General features: G+C 39.0%; 1 pseudogene; it reads left to right on the top strand.

Moving 5' to 3' along the window:
* Positions 1-1,163: 1,163 nt before the first annotated feature.
* Positions 1,164-15,089, top strand: part of LOC113894612 — a 46,845-nt pseudogene continuing 32,919 nt past the window's right edge.

Here is a 15,089-nt window from a genome sequence, read left to right as displayed (position 1 = left end):
CCAGTCCCACCGGAAGCCCTGGACCCCGTTACAGCCAAACCAGCGTGCCCGGTGCCAAGGTTTTGGCCACTGAAATAATAATGCTAAGGCAAGGAAGGAGAAGGAAGCTCCCACAGTTGTGGGGCTTGCTGACTTGCAAATCAAATAGGGTTGCCGTGGCTCAGAGATATTAGGTCCCTGAGAACCCATGGTAACCTTAAAATGTGGGACCAAACATCCTTGAGTGACCCCTGTTGGGAAGAGACTTGCTGTCCATACTAGGAGCACAAGTGACTTTCTCCCCGGAGGAGAGGCCCACCTTCCAGATGGACACTATGACTTATTTGCTCTCTCAAGATGAGTGGAGGTTGCATGAGCCTCCGAAAGAAGAACCAAGTGGGCCAGAAGAGCATGAAAGAGAGCTAACTCAATTATTCCCTGAGGTCTGGGCAGAAAACAACACCCCGCCCACCCCGGCCTCAACTAGGCTGGCTAAATAGAGGCCTGAGCTTGCATATCACCCCACATCAATAGATTGAAACAAGCAGGCATTCTGGTAGAGTGCCAGTCGGCTTGGAATATGCCAGTCCTGCCATTCAAAAAGGAAGGAGGATAGGACTATAGACCTGTACAGGATCTCAGGCTAGTCAACCAGGCTACTATGACTTTACACACCACTGTTCTAAACCCCTATACCTTACTTAGTCTCCTCCCACCGAGGACTAAAGTTTATACTTGCCTAAATCTCAAGGGTGCCTTCTTCTGCATACGCCTCACCCCAGTGTCACAGCCCATCTTTGCCTTTGAATGGGAAGATCCAGTCGGGGGCATCAAACAACAGCTCACCTGGACTCCCCGACTAGGGTTTAAGAATTCCCCAACCATCTTTGGGGAAGCCTTGGCTTCTGACCTGAACTCATTCCACCCGGAAAAGTACAGATGTTGGCTCCTACAGTATGTGGATGACCTGCTTCTGGCTGCCGAGACCAAGAAAAAATGCTGAGAAGGGACAAAAACACTGCTCCAGCTGCTGATGGAAGTAGGTTACCGGGTGTTGAAGAAGAAGTCACAGATTTGCAAGGAGGAGGTAAAATATCTGGGGTTTGTTTTAAAGAAGGATACAAGGTTCCAGACCCTAATTGGGTTCTATATACTGATGGCACTAGCCTGATAAAACAAAGACAATGGCTGTCAGGTTAGCCAAAGTGGAATTATTGGTATTGGAGGAGCTGGCACACACTCTGGTAAGCCAAACACACTGGTAAGCGACCCACCTAGGCCATACTGCCTCCCCACAGGTTAATGCTGCCTCTCAGGTATTCAGACAAAAACCTCTGGGTATTTAGCTGAAAGGCACGCTGCCCTTTGAACACCTGGGAGTGGACTTCACTGAAATGAAACCTCACCGACACCACTGTTACCTGCTGGTCATGGTATGTACGTTCTTCGGATGGGTAAAAGCTTTTCCTACCTGGACTGAAAGAACATCAGAAGTAGCCCAGTGCCTGCTTAGGGAAATAGTTTCCAGATTTGGATTTCCTACTAGCATTAGACCAGACAATGGCCTGGCTTTCATAGCTAATTTAGTACAACAAGTAAGCAAAACTTTAAACATCAAATAGAAAATGCACACTGCATACAGGCCCAGAGTTCTGAGATGGTGGAATGAACCAACCGGACACTTAAAGAGACTGTCCAAATGGATCATGGAGACTGACTGCTCCTGGGTGGACTTGCTTCCGATGGCTCTTCTCAGACTCAGGATGACCCCATGGTCCCAAGGCTATTCTCCATACGAAATTGTGTATGGGAGGCCCCCTACCATAATAAAACACATGTCAACAAATTTGCGTCAGGTAAGGGGAGATGGGATTTCACAGCAGATGGAACTGGGTAAGGTAATAAATCGGGTAACTAAGTTTGTACAAGAAAGGGTACCGTTCCGCCTTGGGGAACAGATTCACAAATTTGTGCCTGGGGATCAGGTGTGGGTCAAGGACTGGAAACATGACTCCTTGGCCCCACATTGGAAGGGTCCATATACTGTTGTTCTAACCAGCCCTACTGCAGTTAAAGTTGCAGGTGTCACTCCCTGGATCCTCCATATGAGGGTGAAGAGAGCATACCACGCAGACCTAGAAGACGCTGAGTGGACTATACAAAAGGACCGCACTGATCCCCATGAAACCAAGATCATCTTAAAGAAGAAGAGGTGAAGCTCTACAATTAACTGCTGCTACAAAGACTTGCCAGTATCATCTTGAAACTAACCATAGTTTCAGCACAAAGAGGGACCTGTGCTATAATTAATGTTGAATGTTGTGTATATATTCCTGATTTATCCGGCAACATATCAGCCACCCTAGGTGACATGAAAGGTCAGGTAAAAGCTATGTCTGATAATGATCTTTCTTTTTAGACTTCAGTCCTATCTTGGGTGAAGGGTGATTGGTGGAAAACTATGTTTACCATTGTTAGAGTTGCCTTGATAGTTCTGCTTTGTGGATCCTGTATTTTACAATGTATTATGAACTTTGTAACCCAGAAGTTGGTGTCGTTCTCCCAAATTGGCAGTCAGAGAGCCAGGGTGCAATATATCCCTATGAGTGATGCTCATACTATGAATTAAGAGTATCAAGAGGCGGGAATGAAGTAGGAAACAGACAGAACAGGCTCCATCTTGAAAGCAGGACTCCATCTTGAGCCAGACTATGGACTTTGAGCTATATGCTCAGTATCTATGGAAACAACATACCAACTGGAAAACCAGGCCCCCCAGATGGAAGAACCTGAGGGCTCATACCTAGACTCTCCATTGCCTAAAAGAATACCCTAATTATCTGTGTAACAAAATAGAATCATAAATTCTATTATGCTTATTGGGGTATGACCACAGGCCTATTGATAATTGTCCACTGTTAACTACCTAGGCTTAAGGCATATGAATCACGGGTTAACTTTGATTGTATCTTTCTCTTCCTTTGTTCAGACTAGTTTCAGGGAATTTGGGGAGGTGGGTTTGGGCACACACACTTAGGTATATAAGGTTTTCACAAAAACCGGTTGGGGTCCTTGGCTAAGAGGAGACTCTGCCTTGGGCCCGCCGGTGTAATAAACTGCACTTCCCTATCTGCATTGTCCTTCTGAGTGAGTTTGTTTCCTGGAATGCGTGGCTACAACACTATTGTTTGTGTAAAAAAGTTACCATAAAATTAGTGGCTTACACAATACAAATTTACTATCTTAAATTCTGAAGGTCAGATGTTCATAATGTATCTCTAGTTTAAAATCAAGGTGTGGGCAGGTCTGTGTTCCTTCTAGGGCCTAGGAGAAAATCTTCATCTTTTCTAGTTTCTTGAGGTTGCCCGCATTCCTTGGCTTATGACCCATCTTCTCCCTGTTTTCAAAGCCAGCAAAATTTGGCCAGGTCCTGCTCATGTGGTAATCTCTCTGGTTTTCCTCTTCTTCTTATCTCTTCTCCTTTTAAGGATTGTTTGGGGTTATAGTGGGGCCACTGAAATAATTCAGGATAATCTCCCAATTTTAAGGTCATATTATTAGCAACACAAATTCCACGTACAAGAGAAAGTCATTTTCCTTTTCACACAACCTCACATATGCACAGATACAGGCCTTAGCCTCTTTGGGGACAAATTTTTTGGACATCTTTGGAGACTACTATTCTGCCTACCATTGAGTAATACTCACATGTTGAAAAACTGCTTTGAAATTTATCCTTTCTATTTTAAGAACTAAAAATATGCTCTCCAGTGCTGAGATACCAAAAAAAAAAAAAGATTTAAAATTCACAATACAGCATGGTCTTTTAAAGTCAGAATTTTTAATTCCTTAGGAGAGTTTAATTGTGTGGAAATCAGGGAAGTATGATTGCTCCTTTCTTAGCACAATTGTTACTACAGACAAATGATTTAAATGAAAGATCAAACTCATTATATTTGTAATTGCTTGATTTGCTTTTGTACAGTCGTTCTAAGATATTTGACTAAATGATGAAATCCTGAAAACATCAAATTTGCTATGGTCTTGGAAATAAAAACAATAAAAACATTTGATCAGCATTATTTTTGTTAATCTTGACTATTAACACTTCAGTTTTATTGTGTTGGTTAGTAATTCAAGAAGAAAATCCTTTACAAGGAAGGAGGGGATTAAATTTCAAGAAACTTCTTTAACTCTATTCATTTATGAGTTCTGACAATTTGTCAACTCCATTTATGCTGAAGGTACACAATGCTAATATTTGTCATGACATGTACAGAAGAAAAGTGCTTAGTGATACATTTTCCATATAATTTTAATATTATTTTTTAAGAGATATGAATTCACAAGTTAAATGTCTAGATGTATAATCTCAATCTTTTTAATAGACATATTAGTTTTCCAGAATTGGATGCTTCTGAGCGACTAAATTGACTGAATCAATTAAGTCCATTGAGGCTATGGCAGAGGAAATATTTTTAAATGTAAATGCAATCACAAATGTGTAGAAAATAGTGAAAAAAATATATTGAAAATATTTCTTTACCCACTAGCAATATTAAAAATGTAAGGTTTTTATTCAGACCTGAGTAAAATTCTTTCCAAAAATTGGGTAATTAAATATTCAAAGACACATTAAATGAAACTAATACATGCAAATATAGTTGCTGCTAATATGATTTAAATTTGACTAAATTAACAGTATTAGTGGATCAGCAAGTAAATTGGTGATAGAAATAAAGGCTACCTGATTTTAATCAGAAATTATGTTTTCTGTATGTTGGTGAACAATTACTTTGAAAGATAAATGTGTTTAAAGGCAGCATATTTTAGGAAGTTTATTTACTTCCAGTTTAGTCATAGATTTGCATGTCTGTTTCCAAAAATACCCTCATCTATGGTTTAAATATTTAATAGAATACTCATCAACTCTAGGGGCTTCCCAGTTAAATGGTAAAGAATCTGCCTGCAATGCCGGAGACACAAGAGACATGGGTTCAATCCCAGGGTCAGGAAGATCCCCTGGAGTAGGAAATGGCAACCTACTTCAATATTCTTGGACAGAGGAGTCTGGTGGGCTACAGTCCATGGGTCACAAAGAGACAGACACAATTGAGGGACTGAGCATGCGCGCGTGCTCACACACACACACATACACACATCAACTCTAAGACTTCTCCCAATAGTACTCACTGGAGTGCTTTCAGAGTATATTACTAAAATATTCAGTAAAGGTAAAGACATGCATATCCTATAACCCAGTTACAGGTTATATAATTATGTAAACACAGAGAAACATGGAGGCTTGTAATAAAAAGTTCAGTTCAGTTCAGTCGCTCAGTCATGTCCGACACTTTGTGACCCTATGAATCATAGCACGCCAGGCCTCCCTGTCCATCACCAACTCTCAGAGTACACTGAGACCCACATCCATCGAGTCAGTGATGCCATCCAGCCATCTCATCCTCTGTCGGTCCCCTTCTCCTCCTGCCCCCAATCCCTCCTAGCATCAGAGTCTTTTCCAATGAGTCAACTCTTTGCGTGAGGTGGCCAAAGTACTGGAGTTTCAGCTTTAGCATCATTCCTTCCAAAGAAATCCCAGGGCTGATCTCCTTCAGAATGGACTGGTTGGATCTCCTTGCAGTCCAAGGGACTCAAAAGAGTCTTCTCCAACACCACAGTTCAAAAGCATCAATTCTTTGGCGCTCAGGCTTCTTCACAGTCCAACTCTCACATCCATACATGACCACTGGAAAAACTATAGCCTTGACTAGATGAACCTTTGTTGGCAAAGTAATGTCTCTGCTTTTGAATATGCTATCTAGGTTAGTCATAACTTTCCTTCCAAGGAGTAAGCGTCTTTTAATTTCATGGCTGCAGTCACCATCTGCAGTGATTTTGGAGCCCTAAAATATAAAGTCTGACACTGTTTCCACTATTTCCCCATCTATTTCCCATGAAGTGATGGGACCAGATGCCATGATCTTCGTCTTCGGAATGTTGAGCTTTAAGCCAACTTTTTCACTCTCCACTTTCACTTTCATCAAGAGGCTTTTTAGTTCCTCTTCACTTTCTGTCATAAGGGCGGTGTCATCTGCATATCTGAGGTTATTGATATTTCTCTCGGCAATCTTGATTCCAGCTTGTGCTTCTTCCAGTCCAGCATTTCTCATGATGTACTCTGCAAATAAGTTAAATAAGCAGAATGACAATATACAGCCTTGACGTACACATTTTCCTATTTGGAACCAGTCTATTGTTCCATGTCTAGTTCTAACTGTTGCTTCCTGTAGGAGCGATAAAGTGAGGGAAGGGGGACTAAGTTCACACCAGTGGAATAGGTAAGCATACTGTAGAATATTTATGCAGTAGAATAGTAGACTGAAGTCAAAATAAAAACAAACTGTAGATGTAGCCACTGGCATAAATAAGCATTAACAAATTAGAAGTGAAGACAGTTTAAAATAGAGATATAATAAACTTAGATAAAAAATGCAAACAGTGCATATTAATCAAGGATATATTAAATTCATTAGGGATGAATTTAAATGAATAAAATATGAAGATATGCATGAAAATGCATTGGAATAAGGGTAATCACTATTTCTTGCTTCTTGGATGGCTCAGCAGTAAAGAGTCCACTTTCAATGCAGGAGACACAGGAAGTGCGAATTCCATCCCTGGGTTGGGAAGATCCCCTGGAGAAGGAAATGACAACCCATACCAGTATTCTTGTTTAGAGAATCTCCAGGGACAGAGGAGCCTGACGGGTTACAGTTTAAAGGGTCGCAAAGAGTCAGACACAACTGTGACACTAAGCACATATTTCTTGCCAGACAGGAGAATTCATTCAGGAAAGGAATATATAAGCCTTTCAGTATATTTGTAATGGGTGAATTCTAATGTTGGATGCTGACTACATCAGGTTTTCTAAAAATGCACTTCAATACATTTGAATTGTATAAATTGTCGTATAAAGCACCCTTCCATTGCACAAATCTGATCTGTTAGTTCATACTTTCTGTGGTGCCACTTGTCTGTGTATGTATAACAAAACTCTGGAAAATAAAGTTAGTAGGGATATTCCTTTCCAGAGGTTTTTGCCTCAAGCAGAATCTCCAAGGTGCCAATCCTGATACAACTTGTAGGGTGATTTCCTTTAGAAAATAGGCCAAATTCCGTCTCCATCTCCCTTAGATACTGATGAGGGAATGTGGCCAGCAGTACATTCACAAAATGGAAAGAGTTGGGTGTTGGCTGTCCCTTAACAATTTACAGTCTGCTCTCTCTGAGACAGACACTGGCCTCTTAGCATACTAGAAACTCTAATTCCTCTGCAATCAGGTAATTTGGGAACAAAAATTGTCACTCAAAGTGTGACATTGAAAATCACTGATCTAAAAGATTCTTACCAGAATGTTATATTGAGGTCATAGCAAACTCCTTCCCTAAATACCAGCTTCTATTATTGCTATTAGCAGTTACATTGTCACTGTATTTCTCATTTCTTTGAGTCCCACTGTTATCTATACATATGTGAAAAATTCTTTTGTATGCAACAGATTTTTTTTTGTTTATTTCTAAGTATGTTTAGTGAATACTGGATGAATAAATAAATAGGAACCTCTGGAGAATAAGCTTGTCTACTTTGAGAATCCCTGGTGCCAAAACTGAATATAGTTACTAGATTCTATCTTAGGTGAGATTTCAACACAGGAACATACTTGTCTTAGTCTATTCAGACTTCTATAACAGAATACCATAGGAAAGGTAACTTATAAGCAATAGAAATTTATTTGCCATAATTCTGGAGTCAGGGAAGTCCAAGGTGTACTGATACGGTTAGGTTGTAGTGAAGACATTTTTCTAGGTTGTAGACTTCAAACTCCTCACTGTTTCCTCACTTTGTGGAAAGGGCAGGAGAATTCTGTGGTTTTTTAAAGGGTAATAATCCCACTCATGAGGGCTTCCTTGGTGGCTCAGTGGTAAAGAATCCTCCTACCAAAGCAGATGACAGATTTAATCCATGGGTTGGTAAGATCATCTGGAGGAGGAAATGGCAGCCCCCTTGAGTACTCTTGCCCAGAAAATTCCTTAGACAAAAGAGCCTGGCAGGGTATAGTCCACAAGGTCCCAAAGAGTTGGACATGACTGAACAACTAAACAAAAACAACAATCCCATCAATGAGGACTTGACCCTCATAACCTAAGCACCTCCCAGAAGACTCACCTCTTAATAACAATACATTGGGCATTAAAATTTAAACATGTAAAATTTGGGAGTATACAAATATTCAAGCCATAACAACCTTTGTATGATGATACCAGGAATAATAAGCATCATTGCAAAATTATGTATCAACTTATATTTATGAAATCATTAACTCAAAGCCATTGTCAATGAATCAAAAGTTGTCTTATAAGCATGTAGTTATATGTATTATAGTACATTTAGAATTTGGACCTTAAAAACTATATAAAGTTGGTATGGTAGACCTTAATGATTAGGCTGTAAATAATTTCAGAGCAAAAATACTTTATGTTGTAACTACTCTATGATATAACTCTGCTAAGACAGAATTGATGTAGTAATAGTACATTGTATTTTTTCTTGATGTCATTACTCGAAAACACAAAACAGTTTCCATTCCTTGTCCTCTTCCTCCACCTCTTCCTACTAATCTTTCATTTACTTGGACTTTAAGAACAGTTAAATCAAGCAAAACGAATATTATCAAAGATTCATTCCATGTTTTATTTGTCTTTGGTTATAAATATTTGAAAAGGAGATGAAAATGTAGTACAGCAATATCCATTTTGTTATATAAAGATGTTCAGAGAAAAAGAGATCTCTTTTTCTCCTTGAATCAACCAAGTTACAACTGAGAATTAATTTTAAATTACTTTTCAATGTAGCATTGCTTTTTCAAGATAATTAAAATTCATTATATTATGCACAATACTTAAATACTATGCTTTTCTAAATCTCATAGGACAAATAGAAAGTTTAATAGATTGACTACAAAGTTCTTTTGATTGTATAGCTATCCGATAGAAAAATCCAATTTCGTATTCTAACTGCATTTGTTGAAAAACGCAACAATGATTTCTTTAAAATTCTTCCTGGGATGACTACAGGCACCCAAATTCCATTCTGAAAAGGCTATAGTACTTGTTCCTTGACATTTTCAAAGTTCATGTGATCCTGAGAAATGATTAAAGGTTATCTCTAGAGCATATTGTTGATGACAGTTTCCTTAGTTTGCTATAGTTCATAGGTAGCAAAGAATGCATTGTTTTAAGAATTTTTATTTTCTCTTTTACTCCATCCCTCAAGACACAGTTTAAGCCATTCATTGTTCCATAAGCTGATGTAGACTCCTATTCACTGGGATAGTATATCACCTACAGTGATACAAACACATAATTTGAGTCTTTAAGAAATCATTTTATTTCTATCACTCTCTTTGATGTTCCATGTAAATGATGTATTACTCCTTTACCATAAACCAAGAAAAATAGAACCCAAGAATAATCTTGTAATAAATTACCAGTTGTTTTATTTGTACAAAGGCTATATAAAAGAAAACTAATGGAATATATTTACACTAGAGATGCTTTCATTCTTAACATGCATTTTTATTCTATTATAAACTTGTTTGCTTTATTAAAGCTCATTTAAAAATCAGATGATAAACATACATAAAGTTGATTAATTATTTTAAATTTTAAACTAAGTACCTATAACACTAAATATGTTAATGTGAATAGAATTTCCAGAATTTTCTTCTCTAGCCCAAGGAGTGAAATGGTTCCTACTTTAGAGACCACCAATCAATGGTCTCTTGTCAATTTGCAACTGTTAACTATTGTTTAATCAACCCCAAGATTTTATGCTCTGCTTAGTTAATAATTGGTGTGGTTGTTTAGTCATTTTTTCTGACTCTTTACAACCCTAGAAACTATAGCCTGCCAGGCTCTTTGTCCATGGGATTTTCCAGTCAAGAATACTGGAGTGAGTTGCTGTTTCATTTCCTTTTTCAGGGGATCTTCCTGACCCAGGCATAGAGCCTGCATCTCCTGCACTAGTAGGTAAATTATTTCCACTGAGCCACCAGGTTATCCCTAATTAATAATTGTATTTATTAGTTGCTCAGTTGTGTCTGACTCTGTGTGACCTGGAATTATCCAGGCAGGAAAAGTGGAGTGGATTGCCTTTCCCTTCTTCAGGGGATCTTCCCAACCCAAGGATTGAACCCAAATCTCCTGAACTGCAGAAACTCTTTACTATATGAGTCACCAGGGAAGCCCAATAAATAATTAATATATGTTAATTCTCTCTTTCTCTTTCATACTTTCAAATGTGAGTTTTCAAGAGAAATAGTCTCTTTAGCCCATGGAAATACTGTGGCAATATTTTTATTACATAGTAAATTCAGCAAGACAGTTTTTAAAATATTTTACACTCAGATATCTGCTGATCTTTTTTTTTTTTTTTCCATTCTTTCTCTCCTTTCTCTTATCTTACCCTTTGTTATATGATGCATACTTTAAACTGTTCTCATTTTACAGATGATATAGCTGAGGCTGCTGCTGCTGCTAAGTCACTTCAGTTGTGTCCAACTCTGCGACCCCAGAGACGGCAGCCCACCAGGCTCCCCTGTCCCTGGGATTCTCCAGGCAAGAACACTGGAGTGGGTTGCCATTTCCTTCTCCAATGCATGAAAGTGAAAAGTGAAAGTGAAGTCACTCAGTCGTGTCTGAATCTTCACAATCCCATGGACTGCAGCCCACCAAGCTCCTCCTTCTTTACATTTTTAATCATGCACTCCAATACAGTTGTCTTAGATTCACTTCCCCCCATCTTGCTTACCTTCTTCAACCTTCTACTTTTCCTTTTTGTTCTGTCTATGAAGTTCTTGTTACCCTATGTATTTCTGGTAGTTCCACTCAATGAAACACTTAAATTGCCATTCCGCCTCCTTCCTAATTGGGGTGAGAAGAGCCTTACCTGCTAGATCCCAAAGTGAGAAGGGGGATCAGTGTGTCTTCACCTGACGGTCAGCGTGGCCGAACCAGAACACCACATGGTCCAAGACTGTTTCTCCCTTAACTTTCAAAATCCATTCTGCTTTGGTGGACTTGACCAGGTGCGGATGAAAACACAGATGGGTTAAATATTCCACGTCCTAGGCCATCTCCAGAAAAGCCAATTCGTACTCACTTATGTATCCCCTTCCTTCTGGCCTGACAATTCCAAGGGGGTCAAGAATTTCACAGCAGATGGGACACCTCCTGGGGGAGCACACAAGGAGCACACAAGGACCAAGTTTCTTCCCCTAAAAATCCCCTGGCAATTGCTTAGTAATAATTTTCCCCAAGATGGCATGGACAACATCTCCTAAATGACCTTCACAAATTTCCTTCCTAAGCCCTAACACACTCATCGACCTGTGCACCAAGTAACTGCCACCTGTCTATTCCAGGCTTCTGTGGGTCCCCACTCCTTCTAGTCCCTCCCAGGGGGGTGATCAGGCCCCCTCTTCCACCATGACGGGTGGGTTCCTCCTCACCTGAGCACCCAGTTCCCTTGCTGCTGTTCACTACCTGCCAAAGCGAAGAAACTGGGTGTTGAAAGGCTGAATTCTTCCAAAGGGGTGAGGCGCCTTCCCTGCTTTAGGAAATTCAAGCCACAAAGCCTCGGGGTGGCCTCAAATGAGACCTGTCTCTTCAAAGTGAGGAGTTTCCCAGCCAATGCACCAAATGTAGCCACGCATTCCGGGAAACAAACTCTCTCAGAAGGACAATGCAGATAGTGAAGTGAGGGCCCAAGGCAGAGTCTCCTCTTAGCCAAGGACCCCAACCAGTTTTTGTGAAAACCTTATATACCTAAGTGTACGTGTCCAAACCCACCTCCAAATTCCCTGAAACTAGTCTGAACAAAGGAAGAGAAAGATACAATCAAAGTTAACCTGTGATTCATATGCCTTAAGCCTAGGTAGTTAACAGTGGACAATTATCAATAGACCTGTGGTCATACTCCAATAAGCATAATAGAATTTATGATTCTATTTGGTTACACAGATAATTAGGGTATTCTTTTAGGCAATGGAGCGTCTAGGTATGAGCCCTGGGGTTCTTCCATCTGGGGGGCCTGGTTTTCCTGTTGGTATGTCGTTTCCATAGATAGTGGGCATATAGCGCAAATCCACAGTCCGGCTCAAGATGGAGTCCTGCTTTCAAGATGGAGCCTGTTCCATCTGTTTGCTCCTTCAATAGGAAACCAGCTCTACCCCAGAAGATATTTAAGGTTTTTCATGTGTGTAATTCATGGTATTTCAATGAATAGAATGTCAATCTACAAATATTTCATATTTTGGAATGTATATATGCATCAGGAAATGTATCCCACTTTCAGTCAAAATTCACAGACATGTTTTACTCAGAAGCTTGGATTACCAAATAACTATCTAAATTAAAAATAGGAAGCACATTAATTCTGGGTAAATCTATCTTTTGTTTTTAGCATTTCTTTGTTGATGCTTCTTTTAGGTAGATAGAACTCACTTGCTGCTCTGATATTCTCTAATTCTTTTGCTTTGTGTGTGCCACTTTGATATAACTTTCCTTCAATTATTCCTACCATTTAGATTTAAACATTTCTACACACTTATCTTATTTCAGATTGTAAAGCTTGTATTTTATTTTCTCAAGGATCGCTTTTTTGCTACTAATCACCAAATCCAGGATAAGGCAGTAGTAAGAGCAAATCTTTTTTTTTTTTTTTTCTGTGATTAGATACGAACACTGTTTCTTCAAGTAAGTTATTCAAATTCAGCCAGCATTGGTTCGTGTATAAAGAGTTCATTCCTGAAGAAATAAGTGTCTTCTGCTGCTTTTTTTGAAGGGAGTTAAAATTTTTGTTTTTTATTTGAAGTATAGTTGATTTACAGTGCTGTCAGTTTCAGGTGTACAGAAAAGATTCATTTTTACACATATATTTATCTGTTCTTTTTCAGATTCTTTTCTATTATAGGTTATGATAAGACATTAAATATAGTTACATGTGCTAAAGAGTAAGTCCTCATTGCTTATCTAATTTAGGGGGATTTTTATTAATTAAATTGATTAGTTCAGGAAGGCTGACCAATTTCATCTAATCTTGCACATTTCTGAGTCACTTCAATCTACTTAGTCTTTTTTTTCAGTGGCTATTTTACACAGATGTTTTCTCTCATTGTCATGTCAAATGGTTCATTTGCCTGTTAGAGAGCCATGGATTTCTTTTATGTTAATTCTGACTATGTTAATTCTGACTTTGGTCGAGTGGCTAATGCTTCCTGCTGCTTAGAACTACCTTTAACTCATTCTGGAGAATTTACCTAGCACTGGATTGCACTCCTAGAAGAGATTGGTTTTCCTTGCTCCTCCTATTAAAAAAAAAAAAAAAAATTATAAGAGTATAGTTGTTTTACAAGTTTCCGCCGTACAGCAAAGTGAATCAGCTATAGTTAGTGTTAGTCACTCAGTCATGTCTGACTCTTTACAGCCCCATGGACTGTAGCCCATCTGGCTCCTCTGTCCATGGAATTCTCCAGGCAAGAATACTGGAGTAGGTTGCCATTCTTCCCCACTCAGGGTTGAACCCAGGTCTCCTGCACTGAGGCAGATTGTTTACTATCTGAGCCATGAGGGAAGCCTGAATCAGCTATACGTGTATATACATATATTTACTGGTGTTGACCTGAAGATCCTGGCACACTTGAGCCAGGTAATTGTAGTCTTTCCATGAACCTCCTACAACACTGTACCGAATCGTGTTGGATGTGTCTCTAAGACTAGGAAATGTGAGCTGAAGAAGAGTCTTTTTAGGGAAAATGAGCTGCAAGCCTCCCTCCATCGAGGCGGAGGGGGGGGGGGGGGGGGGGCGTGAGGGGGCAGGGAGTAATCAAAGTAAAATGAAACTTTAAAAGAAAAAAAAATAAATTTCTATGATTAAATGGATTATTTATTTAAATAAAGGAAACAGTGTTTTTGAGTTCTGTGGCTTCAAATAAATCATTTATCTTCTTAAATAGGAACATCTCATTAAATCTGTTGGGAAAAAGTGAACTAATCAAGGATGGCAACCTGGAAACAGGCAACTCAGCAGACCTGGGTTGTAAAAACCAAACACATTCCAAAGAAAAACCTGTCTTCAGAACGAGCCCTTGGCTATATCTGAACCTAACCTCTGATCTCTTAGGATGCTCTGCTTGGTAAGATTATTATTAATTTTTTAATGCCTGAGGCCTTGGACCAAGCCTTACCAGTCTGACCAGATAAATTTATCCTAACGGTGTGATTTGTGGTGAATGCCTAGTTTCTCTTTGGCATTCATCAAACATCCATGAAGTCTGGATGCAGTCTGAGAAACTGAAGTCAATCACGTCAGTACTTCATGTATACTATCACTGCTGCTGGGAGAATTAAATCTATGCCTTTATGATTCCACTGGTCACGGACACCTGAAAGCTTGTACCTGGTTTCTTTGGCCTTCTCCCCATCTGCCTTTTCACTTTGCTGGTTTTGAACTGTGTCCTACATTATGTAATAAACTGTAACCATGGAAATAACAGATTTATATGACTAGTAAAGTCTTCAAGTAAATTATGGAGGCTGAGATGAGTCTTGGGACCCTGATATAGATGAGAAAAAGAATGTTATTGTAGAAAAATACATCTTGTTTAATAAAAGTCCTAGACTCCAATTACAGTTGCCATGAAAGTATTAGCACCAGTCAAAATAAAATTAGCAATAACAAAAAATTAGGCAGTGCATTTTCCTAGTTCTTTTTGTTATATAAACAGCAAAGATGATCATATTTACTCAAAAATAGAAACATTAAGGAAATTAGGGCTACAGAGTCTATCTGCCTCTTATAGTTTACGATTTGATATGATTTTTTTCCATTATTCACAAAAATTCATCTTTAATCATATAATTTAAGTAAGTGAAATCAGGGTCTCATATGTTTAATTTTGATTTATAGTAAACTTTACAAAATATGGTTAGAGATATGACAGGTATGTAATATGTATTGATGCTTAAGATGTAGTTGAATTTTCTTT

The sequence above is a fragment of the Bos indicus x Bos taurus genome, chromosome 6, assembly GCF_003369695.1.
Source record: "Bos indicus x Bos taurus breed Angus x Brahman F1 hybrid chromosome 6, Bos_hybrid_MaternalHap_v2.0, whole genome shotgun sequence".
NCBI lineage: Eukaryota > Metazoa > Chordata > Mammalia > Artiodactyla > Bovidae > Bos > Bos indicus x Bos taurus.
Note: the sequence above shows the minus strand (reverse complement) of the source record. Positions and strands in the feature narration are given on the sequence as shown.